Source organism: Leptosomus discolor, chromosome 4, assembly GCF_034619465.1.
Source record: "Leptosomus discolor isolate bLepDis1 chromosome 4, bLepDis1.hap2, whole genome shotgun sequence".
NCBI classification, from domain to species: domain Eukaryota; kingdom Metazoa; phylum Chordata; class Aves; order Leptosomiformes; family Leptosomidae; genus Leptosomus; species Leptosomus discolor.
Genome location: NC_141394.1, coordinates 80,439,581 through 80,446,594, shown reverse-complemented (window position 1 = coordinate 80,446,594; position 7,014 = coordinate 80,439,581).

Below are 7,014 nucleotides of genomic sequence, written 5' to 3'. Positions count from 1 at the left end.
GTCCTTCCACCCTCTGCAAAGGCAGGGGTGTGAGGGGTGTACAAGTATCTCTGCTCCGCAGGGGCACATAGCACCCATGCCACACTGGTTCCCAGTGTACCAAGGGGCTGGGATCACACCCAGCTGTTTGCAGATGTTGGATTCCCACCAGGATGCTCCATACTAGTGCTGCAACACCAGAAATGAGCTTCTGCATTTTCAGGATAAGCCTCCTCCCTGGTTCTCCCAATGAAGGGGATCGTGGCAGGTCTGGAGCCTGGGACAAGCTCTGACATGCAGGGTTGTGTTTTCACGGCTGTTTTACAGATCTGTTTTCTCAGACAGAAAGTCTCCGCTCTCTGTCTCAAAGCAATAGGTTTTTCTAGAGAGATTTAAAAGGGACTATTCCCAACTCTGATACCTACAGGCAAGCCAATGTTCCCTTGAATACCTTCATAGCTCCAGCCCTGGGCTCTCCTCCTTTGGAAAGGGATGCAAGGCCCAGTCTGGCTCCAAATAATCACCAATGGTTCGAGCTTGGCAGTCCTCACTTGCCCGGAGAGCCCAAAGCTGCCCATATCCAGCAGGCCACCAGTCTGGGTCCCCAGAGGTGTGGTTCACCCCCCTCTGGTGCACAACCCATGACTGTTACTGGGTCCCTGCAGCAGCTCTTCTCCGTTAGCTCACCCACGTGGGAGCTGCTGGGTCCCCTGGGGCCTCTGAGCTCATAGAATCACATTTGGTGACAGCCAGACACCAGCGGGAGATCCCGGCTCTGTTCCTGAGAGCCAGGCTGTCCTAGGAGCCCTCTAGGAGGGGAAGGTCCCCTTTCCCCTACGGGTGGCACGTGGGTTCCCTTCCAGTGGCTGAAGGGAGCAAAACGTGCGCGGGCAGAGCTCCACCACCGGTGCAACCAAAAAAATGCTGCACAACCGGCCAATGTGTCTATGCAGTCCCTTTCCACGCAGCGGTGTCCCCGCAGAGCCCAGCCCAGGGCTGGAGCTCCTCCAAGGTGTCTTCGTTTGCACTCACTCGGACCTGGTAAACGCTGTGAGCCGAGAGGAATCCCTCTCGGTCTTTGCCTTGCACCGGGCAGTACGCTTGTGAGGGTTTCCTCATCCTAAATCGATGCACGTTGCTTAGTCGCCCGTCTTCTGCGTCCGTTCTCCAGCAAACCAATAGGCGTCCCCCCCCAAAAACCCAGCTCCCCCACGGGAGAACGTCGGGGTGGGCCAGCCAGCGCCCCCCGAGCAAGGCTGCTGTCTGATTTCACCAGCAATAAAAGCCCCGCGGAGGAGCGGCCAGAGCTCCCCGCTGTCGCTCCGCCGCCGGGTGAGCTGCAGGCTGTGTCTGTGTGTAGGACCTCTGCATTCGACCCTTCGTCCAACGTTTTGGACCCACCCGACTGTAAATTCCACCCCAGCCTTGTGCTTTTCTTTCCTCTCGTTGGTTTTCTTGACGCCTCGGTCTCTCTCTGCTCTTACTGTGAATTCAAACCAGAAGTGTTCTGATCTCGACTCCGTTACTGTTTTGTTTCTGCGTTGACTGTTGCTGGTTCTCCGAACTGCGTTTAATGAGACTTTGCAAAAAAGAAAAAAAAAATTAAAAAAATAGAAAAAAAATTATATACATATATATATATATATATATACCCCAAAAAATGAAATATTTAAGAAAGAATTCCATAAAGTTGGGTGTCTCTCCTGTCCACCGGTCACTTCCAAACGCCGTCATCTTGACTTTGCCTCTAGTCAGTGTCTTGGCAGACAAGAGGTTGCAAAAGAAAAGAGGTAAAACGCAGCATTCTGGGATTTTCGTACAGCAAAGGTGTATCTGTTTTGGAAATTCTCGTTAAGGCTCTACCACACTTCCCAATCTACTGCTCGTCTGTTGTTTGTTTCCATTGGGTTACCAAGATGTGAAGAACTACTGCCTTTGCAATTTTCTACAGTGAAAATATATATATATATATCTGTACAGAGGTATGTACATATATAAATATATATGAAGATCTATACGTATACGTCTCTCTCACTCTCCTATCTCTACCTGACTGTGAAGGATTTTTATTGGGCAAAATAAAATGGAGAAAGGCCCCGTTTTAAAAACCCGACCGTGTGGCTTGTCTGATTGTGTTGCGGGTGGGAGAAGGGGCAAGACTCGGGGCGGGGGGCGGGGATTTTGGGAGGGACCCACAGCCGTGCTGGGGAGGACCTCACCTTGGACATACCAGCGCCCTCCAGCTGAGAGCTTCCTCGTAGCTCCCATCCCGGAGGACGGGGAGCAGCCTGGTGTGGTGGAGCGGGAGGGGAGAGGTGGAGGTTGCTGGGAGCGGAGCGGGACGTTGCACGTGTGGGTTGTTCCCCAGTCCTGCTTCCCCGGGGCACAAGGGCTGCTCAGGCTCTTCAAGCACTTAAGAACAAGCACCACAAGGCCGTGGTGGTGGCCGCAGGGCTGGACAAGACATCTGTGTTTGAGGTCTTGCCCCAGAGGTAACTCAGATCCCCATGGATGTGTCTGGAGCCGTTGGGGATGTCCCAGGGCAGACTGAGAGAGACACCGGCTTTCCATCGGTCCCACAGCCGATATCCAAGCCCTCCCACCATTCATGTAGGTGACCGAATTGCTCCCAAGCCTACCACCAACAGCCCCCAAGCCAGGCTCAGACCTGAGGGATTTCCAGGTCCTCACCTTGGGGAAGACAAGACCCAGGTGGAGATGCCAGGCACGGCACCGGAGTCAGCTGTAGTGGTGGGAACCCGGCACGAGCTAACTCCCCTTCCCTCCCGCGCCAAGACCTCGCTCTGGGCGGCCACATCTCCCACTGCAGCATCTTTCTGGGGTTTCTCTGGCTCCCCCAGAGGAACCTCGGTTGTGCTGGGGCTACGAGGCTGGGAAGGGAGATGGTTTGAGGGAGCTGCTGTCGAGGCTGCAGGGAACAGGGCAGGGAGGCGCGGGATGTCCACCAACGGGCTGGAGAACAGGGCTGCTTCCCCGGCACGAGCCCTTCACGCAGCTGAAGGAGTGGAAAACACAAGCAGTCGAAATGCATCGAATTTGTGTGGGATCCCCGGATGGCTGGGGAGGAGGACGCTGCCAAGCAGGCAGTTTTGGAGGGTGACCCCAGGCTGGGTCCATTTCGCCTTCCCTCACAACCATGTCCAAAAACTCCTGCCAATTTTACTCCAACGAACCCCACCCCAGCTGCTTTGTCAGCGTCACATTCATGCAACATTCAGATCACCGTTATTTTTCTAAAAAGAACAACAAATCCAACACTTTTCCCACACCAGCTGTGCCTGATAGGTCTCCCGTCCTCTCACGACAAAGCTGATGCCTCCCAGGGCAAAGCAAGCGTGTCAGGGATTCGATGATTTCCCTCAGACCACGTTGAAGGTCTGAGGTGCCATCAGCGACACCAGGTTTTTACTGCAGTTCACCACAACCACCGCGGCTCTCCCCCGATTCCACTCCGTCTCCTAAAGATGTGATTTCCTCAGTTGCCAGAGGATAAAACGCTGATGCGCAGCAAGAGGTGGAAGGGAAATCCCCCTGGTAGAAAGATTAGGAAGGGGCGCGGGGCTTAAGTCCCCGTGCCAAGCCCTGCTTAATGCACTTCCACGCTCAAGGCCTTATCTACCGACCGTTTGCCAACGCTTAAAGCCCACAGCAGACATGACAGAAATGTCTGGGCACAGCAGAGCCACGAATATTTAAAATACTCAAAAGCTGTCCAGACGTGGCCCTGGCCAACTGGCTCTTGGTAGCCCTGCTTGTGTAGGGGGTCGGCCCAGCTGACCTCCAGAGGTCTCTTCCCGCTGAATCAGAGAAAACTCAGTGTCAACAAAGTGTTATCCAGCAGGGATTCTTTATCGCGGTGCCGGGCAGCACGGGGGATGGCTCCTTCCATCCGTGCGTGTCCAAGCGTTGGGATTCTTGCTTTATATTTACAGCTTTCATGTTTATTCATTACATTTCTGAGAAAAGGTTGGGTTATTCTAATTATTTCATTAACATAAGTTCCTCCCACAGTCCCGTCTCAGTCCGCCCACGTTACACCCCCATTGTGGGTCCTTGGTGGTGGTTGAGAATGAAGGTCCGAGTCTTCCTCATGGCTGAACTTTTGAACTCGCCCTGTGGCGCATGCCCTGCACCATCCCGGGGCTTTTCCAATTCGCAGAACCAGCTCTCGCTCGCTGCCCTCCCTGTCTCTCCTGCTCAGTGCTTTGCGTTCCTTGAGCCCCACGGTCTGAGCTGAGGATCCCACCGGGTGTCCTTCGCTTGGCGGATTCTGCTTCATTCTTTTCTTTAAAGTGTGTGTCAGTCGGCAATGGGTACATGCATGAGTGTTGATGGAGAGTCACCATCACGCCAGACTTACCTACACCGTGGCAGAGAAGCCGGCACTGCTTTATTGCCGCGCTGGGAAGCACAGGGGATGGCTCCTCCTGACGCGCTTCAAAGTTACATCAAAACCTCAGCATTTTTATATCCTTTTTTTGCAAAGTCACGATCTTTAACATATTTTCACATAAGCACGCATGCTATGCCCGCTATTAATTTTGATATTTACAATGATTGGTCCACCCTATTATATAATTTTATTAATATTCCTATACTAATATAACCATTGGTTATTTATCAAAATCCCTGATACACAAATTAGGATGGGGAGGATGTGAGAGTCTTCACAGCAACATTCCTTTGTTTCTAGGTTTCATCGCATAAGAGAACGAGCTGAGAATGTACAATTTCACCCCTCGTACCTGTCTCCCTGCCCCCCTTGTTCTGTGTTCTGCACAATTTCACAGCCCGTAGCAGCTTTAGCCTTGGCCACCTTCGTAAGGCCTGCAGCTGCTGTCTCTGACCATCAGGGAGGTTTTGTGTATTTCTTACCATCATGTAAATGAACTGAATCGGGAAATATTTAAATATACGGCGTTAGTTGTTCATTAAAAACAATTATCAATGAAAAGTAATCAGCTAGACAAAATTCAGATCAGATCGTAACATTTGGGGTAGTACAAACCGGCCTTCCTCCCCGTCTCTAAAGGCTGGTCAGCAGCTCTTTGTTACACCCCCACCACCGCCCCGGTGGTGGTGGTAAGGCTGCAGTTGGGGATGGGGGGCATCAGCCGAGCCCCATCACCATCCCAAACCCATGCCAGGCCGGAGCAGCCTCCCAGGGGCTGCGCTCTGGCCGCCAGCCGGGATCCCCGCATCGCCCCCCGCACCCCAGCGCCGGCCCACAACCACCGCGGGGAGACGGGCCCGGTGGGCCCAGCCAGGCCGCTGCAGGCGGGGCCCGGGGTTTGGGCTCCTGCGGGCTGTGGCCCAGCTCCCCGCGTTGCCAACCCGCAGTGGGTCAGAAAAACTCCTCTACACCCAGTGAGACCAGTCGAGACGCCCTTTAGTAACGCTGCGCACCCTTCCCCAAGATGTCCGCCCGCGCATGGCAGTCAGCAAACATTTATAGATTAAATTCACGCCTATTCAGTCTATACAACGCGTATTTAATTCCATCCTCTCGAGGTTTGGCTCTTCTTTCCTCGCTTCTGATGGAAATCAACGCGCAACCTCTGTTGTAGTCTTCTGTTGTTCCCTTGTGAGCAGGGGGTACAATTTGGGTCGGTGGTCCGTGAGTCGGAGGTCTCGACCACTCCTTGAATTGACCATGTGTGGTTAAGGAACACGACCTCAGCTCGTAGGCTCTTGGCTCATACCTGCTTCGGTCATGATTGAAAGATTGTACAGGATAGGATTATGAGTTTTTACAAAAATATAGTACCGTTTACTCAGGCTGGTAGAAGACACCACAGCCCTAAACAATGGATAGATAAGGAGGAGAGTGGTTTTGCAAGTACGTGGCACTGTTTATCCAGAGGAGCCATGTGTTTATGAAGTAATCAGCAGGTCTGGTAAGACAAAAGGTGCCGTTTATCTCAGCAATTAGTGAATCTCAACGGAAACCAAGAACCAGACTACAAAGCTCTGTTAGAGAAGACAACTTGCAAGAGAAAAATCATTCCCCAAAAAAAAAAAAAAAAAAAAAAAAATTTCCTCGAAGATTTCAAGGGGAGTTTGAACTTTTCAACTTTAGGAAACAGCGCGCAGGTTTAATAGGCTTATTACCTTCTCCGCCGAGGAGATGCATAATGACATGATAATGAAACATCCGATGCATGACGCAAAGGGGGGTACACGTTAAGGGGTAAAAATGTAATATCTGTAGTAGGCGGGTCGGGAAGTCTGTGCCTTCCTCGTGCCTCAGCCAGCGGGGAACGGGAGAGGATCCTTATGCGGCCAGGAAATTAGGATAAAAAGGGGGCTGCGACCCCAGCAACTCGGAGAGACCCCACGGGATATGCCCAGTGGACTCTCCCTTTATTCGAATAAAGTTTATTTCACAGGACTCCTCCGTCTCCTGTGTGAACGCCGACCGCCGGTGCCAGGATTTTCCGCATTGGGTACCATCATAAATCCTGTCTGGCAGCCATCTTGGACTACAACACGCTGTCCTTGTTTGTAACCACGAACGGATTATCGGTTAATAAACACCTTCGGCCTGGAATTTTACCGGGGTACGCCGGCAGCACTGGCAATACGGATTTTATTTTATATTTGATCATTTATTCCATTTGAGGCTTATTTTCCCAATATAATCACTGGTCTTTCCCGCTAATATTCACTAATTAGAATTCCTGATATTTAAATCAAGGTGGGAAAAGCAAAGGGATTTCCAAGCATGACCCGAAAACCCTAAATCTGGTGGTTTCTGCAACACCCACGAGCCTCACGGCCGCTCCTCGACGCACCCTCCGGGCCTGCGACCACCGTGGCGGGGGTCGGCCCCCGCGGAAGCCCCCCCCCCCCCGGGTCGGCACCGACGAGCCAACCCCACCGGGAAACACGGCGGCGGAGCGCCATGGCGGCCCGGTGTGAGCAACCACGTGATTCCGTGTCACATGACACACCCACCCCCCCCCCCCCCCCGCGCGCACCACGTGGGGCTGCGCCGCGCCGCGCGCCGCTGGC